General features: G+C 41.6%; 1 protein-coding gene across 2 annotated transcripts in view; it reads right to left on the bottom strand.

Moving 5' to 3' along the window:
- PAG1 (phosphoprotein membrane anchor with glycosphingolipid microdomains 1) overlaps positions 1-14,311 on the bottom strand; it is a 137,342-nt gene that overhangs the window by 56,545 nt on the left and 66,486 nt on the right. Inside the window, exons 3-4 of one of the 2 annotated variants that reach the window (XM_072804113.1) lie at positions 11,384-11,509; positions 3,186-3,278 (exon numbers count right to left, since the gene is read on the bottom strand). The gene's annotated coding sequence lies outside the window, so the exon portion shown is untranslated. The remainder of the gene's footprint in view (positions 1-3,185; positions 3,279-11,383; positions 11,510-14,311) is intronic. The other variant, XM_072804115.1, reaches the window with a different exon arrangement.

Raw genomic sequence — 14,311 nt, 5'->3', positions numbered from 1 at the left:
TGGTAGCAGTGGTGGGGAAGGAGAGTGGGTTACATGAGTTAATATCTGCAAAGTATTTAGACAACTGCTTGCCTCACAGTTGGTGCAGTTTAAGTGTTTGTTAAATAAAAGAGTGTCATTAAGCGTTTACTCCCAATTTCTCTCCACTGGTATGTGCCTCCTTTCCCAGTAGACAAAGATGAGCTGGAACTGGTGAAACAAGCCCTTGGCGACTCGTCATTTTAAGACAAGGATAGTCCTTGTCTCCTGGTTACCAGGATGTGAATGAAGCCAGACCAGGCGAGGGTTCGGCCCCTAGAGGTGCACCCGCTGATGGAGCAGCCTGTGAGCTCCCACTGCTTTCTGGCAGGCTGAGGTCCACGCTCCGCAGAGCCGGGTGTCACTAGTGCATGCTAATGACCGGGTCTCCAGTACAGTGGTTACCGGGGTTCCGGGAGAACAGGAACAAGAAGGCAGCATGGGAGACAGGGCCGCCAAGTCACAGCCACGCCAGCAGTTACCCTGCAAACTGTCTTCTGAGGCCTGCCCGTCCCCAGCCCCCTGCAGGAGCAGTAGGGACCCGCCCCACCTCTGCTTTTCCTCCCTTAGTAGCCATCAACTTGGCTGTTAGAAATGATAACATAAAAACTACTTTTAAAACCGACCAAATAAATGCACCAATTTATTGAAGCAATAAAGGGAAACAGTTTTGTAACATCTTGGTTAATTTTACTTGGTTCCTTTGGTTTTTACTGGAAAATACCACCATCTATATTTTACGTATTTTTAAGAGGTTACACAAACATGTCTTTAAAAAGACTGCTAAACACATTTTAAAAGACTGAGAAATTTAAAAATGAAGCAAATAATGGTACCTGGATGGTATTATTAAGCAGCAGAGTAAAAGATCTGCTTTAGGTGTCTAAGGCTGATCCTTACACAGGTCACATAGAAAGCTGAGAAGGGTCTGCAATAATCTAATGACCGCCTATACACCGACATCATTGCAGCTGTAATTTTAGAAATGTCTTAATTTATATTACATAGTTCTTACAAAAATATACAGGGAGTTCTCATAAATACAAGCCAAGACTGGGGGATATGGTAAATCTCTCTTGGAGCCATAAGGACGACAGGCCCTTGGACTCGGCTGGGAATGGGCCCACACACCTGCTCTTGGAGCTCCCCTGGTCTAGCTCACGTGCTCTGCGAACACAGCAGCCTGCAGCCTGACATCATTTTCTGCTCTAGTGCAACACACACACATGCACACACGTGAAATCCCCAGATGCCTGGGGCTCCTGGGACCATCACACCACACAGTTCCTGTGCCAGGTGGGGAGGGGAGGTTAGCAAGGAAGTGGGGTGTTTCTGCTTCTTAAGCAGCAGAAACACTGAGCTTCAGTCTCGTTTTACATCTCTGCCAGTTTGGTTTCCAAGAAAGGGCTAGCACATCCGTTTGAATCTTCACTTTCACAGTTGAATTTAAAATTCTGGACATTTGGGGCATGGCACCCTCTCACACTGTCCCTAACAGTGTATTGCTGATCTCAAAGCCTATCATTTAATGTTTCTTTTTTCTCTTACCTTAGGCAGCTCACACTTGCTTCTGTGAATCACCAGACGAGGTGCATAGGTTGTTTTTCATTTACACTGACATGAATACTAATGCACAGGGAGCGATCGCCAAGCAGGTCTGGTGTGTTTATAAACTTCATGATTGTAATTCTTGTTACTATAGTAGTTCGATAAGCACACCGCTGTCTTGAAGCCTTTTTTTTAATGTAATACACGCATAATGCAAGGTGAAGAAAACTATCACTTGAAGGACAACTATTTCCCTAAATTATGACTTGCACCTACAGCAATGAGAAGCTTTAAAGTATTTTTAAAAAAAAATCTCTAAGCTAATCTCTTGCTTCGGATTTTGAGATTCTCCACTGCTGTTCCCCCATTCTGTATGCACAGCACAGATTCCTGCCAAGCCTATTACAGTGAACAAACAATGTCTTCTCTGTCAGAACAGACAATGAATAGTATCACAAAATTCTCCTCTAATGTACAGCCTCCATTCCCCCCACCCAGACCCTTCAGAAAAGAACAACTAGGATGAGGACTGATGAGGAAAGCATTACTCGCCCCTTGCCAATCTGAAAGTGCATTCTAGCAAGCTAAGGACTAGGTCATGTCAGCCATATATTAGCTGCTAAACAGAGAAAGCTGACAAGTTTTTTTTTTTTTTTTTTCAATTGGATCATATATTTGTGCATTTCTGTGGGTTGTGTCCTTGGGTATCTCTATCAGGAAGGAAGGAGGCAGTTTTATCAGATGTAATTTCAGGGCTTAGCAAAAATGGCTTTTGGCTACAGACTGAGTAGCAACAGGGGAGCTTCATAGAAATGACACAGCAATTTGTGTTAAAATATTGGCAGCCGATTCATGAATGCTAAAGCTGACTATGAATTCAGCTGCCTCTGTTAAGCCTTTATTCCCACTAAGCTTACGATTCATAAAGAAAGTGCCCGGAGTTACTCCCCTGAAACATACAGTTATGATGCTGACAGACTTCTCTTTGAGGTGTCTGTCTGTCTGTCTGTCTCTCTCTCTCTCTCATATTCATGAAAAGGCGTTAAGGATAGGATTTTCCAAAACAGGAACTTCATGAAGTATTTGTCACCAACCCAACCACAGCCTCACAAAGTGGTATTTTCATGAAAGGAAAGCATGGATTTCTTTACAATCTTCCACATTTTTAAGTCTTAGTTGGTAAAAAATATCATGATTCCCTTTCCTTTCCCTCTATGACATGCATACAGCACAGATTTTACTGTAACCTCTGAGAATTGCACCACGCTTTCCCCATAGAAGACAAAATGCTGGGGTTCTTTTTAATAATCAAACCACACTAGCTATTGTTTGCGTGAATGCCAGAGAGAGATTAACACGAAGAGGGAAATACAGCCTCCCCTTTCCTCCCACACATGTGTAGTACGACTCGGTGAGCTCCCAGATTCTGATGGCATTCTCCGGGTAACACGTTTAGGAGGCCAGCAGGATGTCCCCACTGTTCGGTCTTCTTCTCTCCCTCCCTCTTTCACAGCACCCTAGGCTCCTATTAGACGGCACAATCACGCCTGTGTGTGGCACCACCGCAGTCTGCGAATTCTAAGGATGGGTCCCCCTTATTGTGCATCGGTAATAGTTACCTTGGAGAAACGTTTGTCCAAATAAGAAATCAAAGCTCTGGCAATGTACTCCCTCTGAAATGCTGTGGTGAGAGTCCTCTCTTCCTTCTTGGCCTGCAACCAAAGAGAAAGAAAATTAGGGGAAAAAAGGCAGATGGATACAGACTGCGAAAGATACGTGTCCAGTTCGTTGTAAAGCACGCTGGCAAATTTAAGGCCAAACACTGAGGCTTTTTATTCCTTCCTGAGCAAAGCAAGCTGCAAAGTCGAGGAGCAGCAACAAATAGTAAATAAATAAAAAAATTTCTCTAACATAAAAATTAATGTCTGATCAAACACCCATCAATTTTTTTGCTCTCTCCATATTTTTCCTAATACTACGATAAATAAATCTATGTGCCATTGCACGGTTAATATTAAAATTCAAATATCTGGGGATCCCTGGGTGGCGCAGCGGTTTAGCGCCTGCCTTTGACCCAGGGCGTGATCCTGGAGACCCGGGATCGAATCCCACGTCAGGCTCCCGGTGCATGGAGCCTGCTTCTCTCTCTGCCTGTGTCTCTGCCTCTCTCTCTCTCTGTGTCTATCATGAATAAATAAATAAAATCTTTAAAAAAAAAAAAAAATTCAAATATCTGTTACCCAAATTTGGAATAAAACAAGTGATTTATTTGAAGAGTATTTATGCTTTTAAATAAAGTAAGCTATGATTTAATTATGAGAATGTCTTTTTTTTAAAAGAAGATTTTATTTACTTGACAGAGAGAGAGAGTACAAGCAAGGTGAGTGGCAGGCAGACAGAGAGGAAGCAGCAGGCTCTCCACTTAGCAAGGAGCCCGATGCGGGTCTCGATCCCAGGACCTCAGGATCATGACCTGAATTAAACAGGGCAGATGCTTAACCAACTAAGCCACCCAGGCACCTGAGAATGTCTTATTAAAAGGAGCATCTTCGGGGCACCCGGGTGGCTCAGTCTGTTAAGAGTCCCCCTCCTGATTTTGGCTCGGGTCATAACCTCAGGGTGGTGAAATAGAGCCCTACACCAGGCCCCATGCTGGGCAGAGAGCCTGCTTAAGGTTCTCTCTCCCCATCTGCCTCTGCAATGCGTCCCCAGCCCTATGTGTGCACACAGCATGAACTGTGTGACCTGACATGCAGATCCCTTGATCCCAAGTTGTTTCTTCACCCACTCCACTGTGGGAATCAGTGTACTTCGGTCCCATCCATGGCTTTGTTCTAGTTTTGGTGCCCAGCCTTTCCTCTGTTCCCCTTTCCTCTCCACATCTTTTCCCATCCTCTAACAAATATGTCCTATGCTGAACCTCTGATGTAAGGCACCATAATAAGTGCAGCAGGAGAGGGAGTAGGGGAAGAGGATGGAATGAATGACAGGGTGAGCTTACACCCTAAGGGGAATATCCTAGCTGTTAACTAAGATTCAGAACTTCTCAACTATTTTAACAGAGATACAATTCCTACAATTTTTATATTCCTGTTTGAATATAAAAAACTGAACACAACACGAGCCTTCTAGATTTGCATCTAGTGATGTTCTATTATTAGGAGACATATGATCTTAGACTGTATGTTGCTTTCTTCCATAGCAGAGTCAGCAGATTATTTGTATTATCTCAAGGTACATCTATTGTCTCCCTGACAGTTACCAAGTGAGAAATGGCCACCTTTTGTTTGCCACTGCATTCAGCTATTATTATTATTTTTCTTTAATATGCCTATAAAGACCAGAATAAGACACACAATCATGGGCTGTCTTCTTCCGATCAGATTCCAGGTCTTTCCACTGTCAATCATGCAAACTGAGAGGGCAGGGCAGCTTCACTGGGTGAGGGCTTTGCAGACAGGAGCCTTTCCCAAACCACCTTTTGCTCTTTCATTAGATTTTAAAACAAACCTCCTCCTGAAACCCTGCCAGGCGGATATATTTAGATGTGGATTTCAACTGTAAACATCTCCACTTCCCTATATCTCCATGGTCGGTCCCAGAGAACTCTCCTGAATTTGTTAGAAATAGAAGCAAGATTTGATTATCTAAATCAAACTGCTACAGAAAAAAAATAATGAGAAGAATATTTTTTCTTAAAATGCCAAATCTTATTAATATGTATTAGAAATAATATGTTTGCAGATGCTTCTCTATTACTAGATGGAGTAAAGAGTCTAATTTGAAAATTAAGCATATAACCTGACAGTTATTTTAATAACATAAAAGTGGTGCATAATTTTGCATTTTCAGAATATGCATTTCATGACTTAAAAATATTTCAAAGAAACAAGGTAATCAGGACAGTGTGGTACTGGAACAGGATAAACCTAAAGATCAATGGAATAGGATGTACCACCCAGAAATAAACCTGTATGTCTATGGCCAATTAATTTTTGACAAGGGTGCCAAATAATCAATGGGGAAAAACAGTCAACCAAAAAATCTAGGACAACTGGATAGCCATGTTGCATGTTTTCATGCAAAAGGATGAAGTTGGGTCTTCAACTCAGACAATATAAAAGCTAAATCAGAAAGAATCAAAATCTACATTTAAAAGCTAAAACAACAAAACTCTCAGAAAAAAGAATAGGGACAAATCTTCATGAGCTCATATTTGGCAGTGGAGTCTTATATATGACACCAAAAGCAAACGCAACAAAAGAAGAAATTGATAAATCGGACTTGATCAAAATTAAACATATTCATGCTTTAAAGGACACTATTAAGAAAGTGAAGACAACCCAAAGAATGGGGGAAAATCTGGGCAAATCATATCTAATAGAAGACTTTTATCTGGGATATAAAAGAACTTTTATTAACTCAATAATAAAAAGACAATCTGATCAAAAATCGGCAAAACATCTGAATAGATATTTCTCAAAGTAAATATACAATGGCCAATGAGCACATGAAAAGATGCTCAGCATTATTAGTTATCAAGGAAATGCAAACCAAAACCATAATGACATGAGATACCATTTCATCCCTCATAGAATGGCCATAATCAAAAAGTCTACATGGCAACAAGCATCGTAAGGATGATGACTGATCCAATCAAAGAGAAATCCCATGCTTTCCATGTTGATTTCTTTTTCCACTGAATGGAACTTCAGAAGTGAGGCGTCTACTCAAATATGACCCCCTCTCCCCCCACTGCATATGCTATGTCAGTGGAATGCCAAACTCTGCACTGTTTCTTCCATACCTATTTCACTGACAGAATTTTCATTAGGATTGTTAGCAGGTTCTTAACACAGATGATGACATTCATAAGAAGGCTCAAGAGTGAACTCTGGTAATTCATGATGCTTTGCTAACTTGAAGGCTTATTCTAGCTAAAGCCACTCAGAAAAACTGACATAGAGTTCAATTTCTGGGCCACTGGGACCCTGAGGGTTGGGATATGCACCTGACAGATGGCCTGACCCAACCCCCAGCTGGCACTGCTGAGTAGGAAGGGGAGTGGTTTTTTGGTTTTTAAACTTATGTCCTTACAGTCCCTTCTAGGGAAATAGAGTGATGTTGACAGCATATCCCCCTGCTATCTGAGTAGATAACTACGGGGACTGGGTAGCAGAGACTCAAGTAACCCAACTCCAAATTCATGTTTGACTTTTAAAAACTATACTTGGAGGCAGGTTATCCACTCACTGTGAGACCAGAATCATGAAGCTCAATTAAGGATTTTCAAATGTAAAAGAAACTTAAAGGTGACCTACAAAACAACCCCACTTGATACTTGAACACTTTCTACAATGTCTGTGACATCCAGGTTATAAGTATATAGAAAGGACTTGGTTAAACATAACAGCTAAAGGTACTAAGCACAGAATGAATCACAACGCCTACTATATAATAATCACTCAATATTTATTACTGAATGAGTGAATTGATTTTAAAAAATCAGAGTAGATTTGAGGATAGTGCTATATAATAAAACTGCCTCCCTTGCAGTCCCTGAAGACAAGGAAAGGAGCAGGATTGCAGGGCACTCATGATTGGCGTGTGACCGCAGTAACATATCACACATGCAAACACCATCCAAATAAATACTATCTTTTATTAATGCTGCAGTGGAAACAAACCAACATGATCTGTTAATCGAGCCTGTGCTAGGATTCCCTTCCATAATGAAGGGCTCCCAGGAGGAATTCGTTTCTGTCTCTGGGAAATGCTGTTAGATTTGAGCTGGGGTAAGGAAGGTTCTTTTTCACACAGTGACTTAGTGGCTTCAACCTCACTGGGGTCCTGGATCTAACTTCTAGGGCCATATGGAACAAGTCCGATAATTTCCCTACATGGCAACTTTTCAAAGACTCAAAGACACCGAATTAAAGAAGTTCTTCTTTTCCTGCCCTTGAGCCTCCCCTTCTCCATTTCAAAGAATATAGTTCTGAGTACCAGCTACCCTAACTCAAAAAAGCACACAGGCTGTAAGAAGAAGAGAGCTAGGCCCTGGCCAGGCATGGTCACAACAGCAGAGCAGGCTAAGAGCCTGCTTCAGCTACAAAGCCCAACTGAAGAAAGCAGCCCAGTAACCAAGCACAACATCCAGTGGACAAGGTAACCTTGATATCATTTAGGAAATCACCCTTATGTGGGTTTTGGTGATAGTGCTAGAGGAATTCTTGTGGACCAGATATTATAGGGAGGCAATAGGGAGCTGGTGAACTCAGGACTGTGGTCCATTTTCATCCTGGAGACTAATCACAGCTATAGACTCTGGCCACTGGGCAGTGATTCAGGGTAAGAGCTACAGTTCTTGAAAAGATCTCCTGGCAAGATCAAGAAAGACCATGGTACCCAAAATAGACACTCAGTCCCAGACATTTAGATACATAGGAAGAGAAAGAGCTGAAACTTGCATGGTCAAGGAGTGAGTACCATAGAAATCTGGAAGTCATTCCTGAGATACCAGATCCTACACTTGGGTGGCAATAAGGGCCACCTGGAATGCAGCACTGGTCATCCCAGTCGTCAGCAGTGGGGCAATACCATTCTCAGCATGGGAGATTAAAATTCAACAAACAATTCAGCAAGCACTGAGCAAGATGTACTGTGGGCAAGACACAGAAAGAACACAATGAGAGATGTCTTCCATTGCCCTGGAGGCTGGGTTGAAACATCTTCAGTGTTTCCTGCTTTAGTGAGAACAAGCTCAGACTTGGGGAGGGCATGATGATACATGCGAGAGGAATGACTGGGGAAGAAACATGGGAGGCGGGAGGAGATATGCAGGTGGCACGCAGGGTGGCTAATGCTTTCAATTTTTGATTGTTCGCTTCCAAATGACCATGCTCAAAGGCCCTCACTCCAGATGAAGTAGCACTTCATCAGTGAAGAGGAGAACAGGAAACACGTACTTGTGTCCGTGTAAATACTATAGTCTTACTTAGAAAACCTGCGATCATAGAAGACTTTTTCACCAGCTACGTTAGACTGTTGGGATGTATGAATCTTACACTTGACTAAAGCAAAATCTAACTTTCTTTCATATATGATGCTGCTAAGCCAAATCTTTCCTACTGCCTTTTTGCCATTTAATTGGTGGTGATGATGGTGAGGTGGTTACATCATCCCTGTGCCATTTCTGCCTCTTAGATCTGGGTCACTGCGTTAAATGTCAAGATGTTCTCGAATTCTGTTTCTCTTCTTTGTTATGACATTAGCCATCTCTCCCAGCTTTGGGCCATGCATTTGTATAGCTGTACCCAAGTGAGGCCTAATGTCGGCTAGCACAGGATTTGGTTCAAATACCAGAAACCTTTCTCTAGGAAGATAGCAATTTATTAATCAGTTCCCTCTGGATATACATACTAAGTCAGTTATTAATCTAGCTAATTACACACATCCCCTATTTGTCCAAATGATAAATGTTAGCAATTTGATACACTTTGGGTATAAAAACCCCATAAATATATCTATAAAGTAATGCATGCTATTTCTTATTAATCCATCTGAATTCTATGATGGGTCTAGTAAATTGTCAATAGAATAGAGTCCAATCGCAAAGCACAGACATTTCCTCCCATTAAAATTTCAATGACTATTGAAGTCCTTTGCCATAATCATGCAAGAAAGTAAGACTGAATATGCTCAATGGTAAAGCAATTAAAAGGGTAGCTCATGTCAATGTATCTGGATGTCACTGATGTCCTGAACCATACTGGAAAACCGTAATTTACAACGGATGATTCTTTCTCCCTCATCTCCGGATTCTCGACTTCTTGGGCTACACTTCTCTCCTTGTGAGGCTCCCTTGTATTTTCTGGCCATTTTTTCTTGCCAGCTTTCCCAGCTGTGGCTCTCTTCTCTTCCATGCTTCCCCCCCACCCCAACCCCCTACCCCCGCCTGCCCTGGCTGCTTTTGCTCACACTTCCAGCCTTCCTGGGATTTTCGGAAAGATTCCAGCTTTCATGCCATCTGATATCTCCTGCCTCATTTCTCACACATCCTAACAGCTGAAATCCTTGAGGTCCGTGAAGCAACAGTCCATTAAGAAAAGAGTATTTTCAGGGAGTCAATTTTCTTTACTAAGAACAGTAAAATGGAAGAGGCAAGGAAAGAAAGTTCAGAGGTACCAAAAAGAGGCCACTATGAAGATAAGATGAAAGTAAAAAAAAAAAAAAAAAAAAGGCATCAAAAAGATGTAAGTATGACACTGGGAAAATAATTCTTTCTGAAAATCCTCTTAAATGGTGTGGTTTAATAAAAATAATCCCCTTTCCAAGGGGAACATATTTTTCTTGAATTCTGGGGAGCTGATGATAAAAATTCTTTAACCACATATCCTCATACTATCTACGATATACAGAACCCAGGTAAGCATAGATACAGTTATAATACACACATAGAGTTATTAACAAATGACATTTTATTAGCAAAAACCTGCTTTTTATAAGAGTGTTACTTGGAAAGAGGCCTAAAATGACACTATTTCCCATAAGCCTTATCTGTGAGCATGCATCTCAAGCAAGGCTTGGACTTGAATTCCTTGCAGTTTCAATATTAATAGACAAAATATCAAAATAACCAAAGTGCTCAATAGGAAAAAAAAAATCCTTTATTCCTAACAAAAGACAGAATAGTTTATAATATGCAAATTCGATGTATTTAGGGAGAGTTGCATGCTTCTCAGGCATCTAAACATAAAGCAAAGGACCACAAACACTAACAATAAAAAGATTAGCTCTGGAACTTAAATGTTGCTGTAGTGACAGAAATACATAAATTGACTCCCCTACTTACTAATAAATGAATTGGTAGGAAAATAAATATTTAAAAACATCCTTCTTTAGGCAATGTAAATAAACATGGGAACACCCACCTGGGTGGCTCAGTTAGTTAAGCTTCCAACCCTTAGTTTCAGCTCAGGTCATGATCTCAGGGTCATGAGATCGAGCCCCACTTTTGGTTCCCTGCTCAGCGGAGAATCTGCTTGAGATTCTCTCTCTCTCCCTCTCCCTCTCCCACCCCCACACTTGCTCTCTCTCTCTCAAAATAAATAGGGATGCCTGGGTGGCTCAGTGGTTGAGTGTCTGCCTTTAGCTCAGGTCATGATCCTGGGGTCCTGGGATTGAGTTCCATATCAGGATCCTTGCAGGGAGCCTGCTTCTCCCTCTGCCTGTGTCTCTGCCTCTCTCTCTGTGTCTCTCATGAATACATAAATAAAATCTTTAAAAAAATAAATACATCTCTAAATAAATAAATAAACAGGGCAATGAAAGAGGTCATTCATTCATTCATTTCCTTACTCATCTTTTAGTGGTATTTCCTTGCTAGAAACAAAAAGTAAACACTACTCCAGTCCCCCCCACTCTATTTTATCTGAGAAGCTGTCTTTTGGGATGCAACTTAAGCTGCCATTCAGAGACCCTAGAGCTTTGGTTTGTCTTTGCCTCTTGGTGGGTACCTGACTGGGCAGCCACTTGGCACACTTCCCTATCACAGAGCCTCGGATGGGCCTTTAGACGTTTCCCAGTGAGGGGTAATTTCTGTTTTCTCTAGTCTTATGATCACCCAAGGGACAGTGGAGCTGGAGAATCCATGATCACTGAGATTTCCTGGAAGTTGCTGCATGGGTGTGTACATATGGGTGGGGAAGGGGCACAAGCCAGGATGACTTCTCCTTCCCTAACTAACTTCCCTTCACTAACTTGAAGTTTGCTTAAGTGGGCTTTTGAGAAACCTCAAAATTCATAGAAATCTACTTACTGTTAGAAGTCCCAGCTGCAGATTGCAGAGTAAGTTCAGGACAGAAAGAGCTCTCCCTCACACTCCTGCTTAAAGTTCTGCAGAACTGGCTGTGTTGTTTGTGTTGGCCTGGGGCAACGGCTCCGCCTGTGAGGTCAAAAGGGGGGATATATTTAAGCTGTGGCTGTTTTCCTGGCAGCTTTCCACATTATTAAAGATTGTTGTCTATAAAGTGTCTGAGTTTTGGAGGAATGTGTAGGAGGGTGTGTGTGTATGTGCTGGGGGTGGGTAGGTTGGCTTTTTTTTTTAATATATATATTTTTTTAATCATAAGAGACACACAGAGAGAGGCAGAGACACAGGCAGAGGGAGAAGCAGGCTCCCCACAGGGAGCCTGATGAGGGACTTGATCCCAGGACATGACCTGAGCCAAAGGCAGACACTCAACCACTGAGCCACCCAGATGCCCACAGGTTGGCATTTTGTAGATGGATTTTACATCTCAAGTAATTTTATAGTGCCCCTTTCTATATATGTGTGTGTGTGTGTGTGTGTATTATAGACTATATGTGTATATCCATCTCTATATATGTATATAAATAGAATATATATTTTATATATGTAGTTGGAGAGCATATACACACTTATACACATTTGACCTCTTCAACCTGAGACTTTCAACACTGCCTGTAGATATCACACCAGAACTGTGCCACTGATATCATATTCAGGTGGCCATTCCCTTATGAATTCAGGCTAGTTTCATGAAATGCTAGCATATGTATGACATTTCAATCATTTCTCTAATGGAAAACAAATACTAAATGACCGAAGTTGAACTTTCGAGAAATTTTTTTTTAAGATTTTATTTATTCATTTGAGAGAGAGAGAGAGAGAGAGAGAGAGAGAGAGAGAACATGAGTAGTGGGGAGGGGCAGAGGGAGAGGAAGAAGCAGGCTTCCCACTGAGCAGGGAGACTAAAATGGGGCTTCATCCCAAGACCTCAGGATCATGACCTGAGCCGAAGGCAGATGCTTAACTGACTGAGCCGCCCAGGTGCCATGAACTTTAGGGAAATTCTAAGACACTAAGTGTCTCAGCATCCCAGGGAAAGTCAAGGAGATTCATTCCAATGGAAATAATGTGCACCTAATAATGTACTATCAATGCTCTGTAAATAAATATTTGCTACATGATGATTTGTAAGACATGGTGTGTTCAGAAGAACTGAAGGTATCATGGTGGACTCCACTCTACTGAGCTGCATCTTCTCTGCAGGCTGGCTTCATTTGGAATACTGTACTTTGCATGTGTGAATACAAATGACTGTGTGCCACATTTTTGAGCCTGTTATGGGTTGAAATGTGTCTTCCCCAAAATTCACATGTTGAAGTCCTAATGAATGTAGCCTTATCTGGAAATAGGATCATTACAGATAAAATTAGTGGAAGAACAGAGAAAAGTAGGCTCCTGAACTATTATGATTAGTGTCTTTATAAAAGGGGGAGATTTGGATACAGAGAAACATATACAAGAAAAATACCCTGTGAAGACAGGAATGTATGCAGCCACAGTCCAAGAACGTACCAATGGCTAAAAGAGAGGTCTGGGACAGAAAGAGCACAAGCAGGGGGAGCGGCAGAGGGAGCGGGAGAAGTAGACTCCTCGCTGAGCAGGGAGCCTGATGCAGGACTCGATCTCAGGACCCTGGGATCATGACCTGAGCCAAAGGCAGCCAACCACCTGAGCCACCCAGATACTTTGAGAATTTGTATATTTAAACACTGTTTTCAATAATCAATTAAGGGGGGATGCCTGGGTGGCTCAGCGGTTGAACGTCTGCCTTTGGCTGAGGGCATGATCCTGGGATCTGGGATTGAGTCCCACATCGGGCTCCCTTAGAGGAGCCTGCTTCTCCCTCTCTCTATGTCTCTGCCTCCCTCTCTCAGTGTCTCTCATAAATCAATCAATCAATCAATCAATCAATAAATCTTTAAAAAAATAATTAAGGGAATAATTACCAAAACAACATAAAGTAGAATAACTTCCTTTTAATAATATCTTTTTTTAGTTGTGAGGAGAGTTTTATTTTTAAAAATTTTATTTATTTATTCATGAGAGACACAGAGAAAGGCAGAGACACAGGTAGAGGGAGAACCAGGCTCCATGCAGGGAGCCCGACATGGGACTCGATCCCAGGACTCCAAGATCACGCCCTGGGCTGAAGGCGGCGCTAAACCACTGAGCCACACGGGCTGCCCATGAGGAAAGTTTTGAAAGGGCTCCTTGAGAATTTGGACAGACCAAAACTCCTAAGGAATTTTTTACTTTACTGGGACTATTATATTTAGATTGATATAACAGATCAATTCACATTTCTTCAACTCCTCCTCTTGCTTAATTTATGCTTTTCTTGGTCATTGAAAAGTCACTCAAAATTCATGCTCAATTTCTGCCCTCATTCCCTTTTCAGTGTTCCACCATTTAGCACTTGCGCCTGGTTGAGTTGGGTTAAATATAACTTTAGAGTTAAAATCAAACCCACAATATTTTAGCTCAACTAATTTTAGCAATAAGGAAACCAGTGCCCAGTTGTGATCACACAGCTCTTTAGGGTCTGAGCCATGGACATAACCCAGGCCACTTTTCATTCATTACCATCTGCTCTATGGCAGTGGCTTCATCATGTGTCATGTATGCTACCTGTGTGCATTCTCAGATTTGGCTTCAGGGTTGGTACTTTTTTTTTTTTTTTTTTTTTAGTCTCATCCAAAGATTCTACTACACTGCCATATCCAGAACAGGCATGCCAAAATGTCTGTTTAAATATGTACTATTTATGATATAGCTGAGTTTCTGTAATAAGATACTAGCAACTGATAACACATGACTGCCCTTTAGCATATTGATTTTTTTTAAGTCTCTTCATTCAATATCTAGAACATATTC

This window comes from Canis lupus, chromosome 28, assembly GCF_048164855.1.
Source record: "Canis lupus baileyi chromosome 28, mCanLup2.hap1, whole genome shotgun sequence".
Classification (NCBI taxonomy): domain Eukaryota; kingdom Metazoa; phylum Chordata; class Mammalia; order Carnivora; family Canidae; genus Canis; species Canis lupus.
This window is presented reverse-complemented; position numbering and strand designations above follow the sequence as displayed.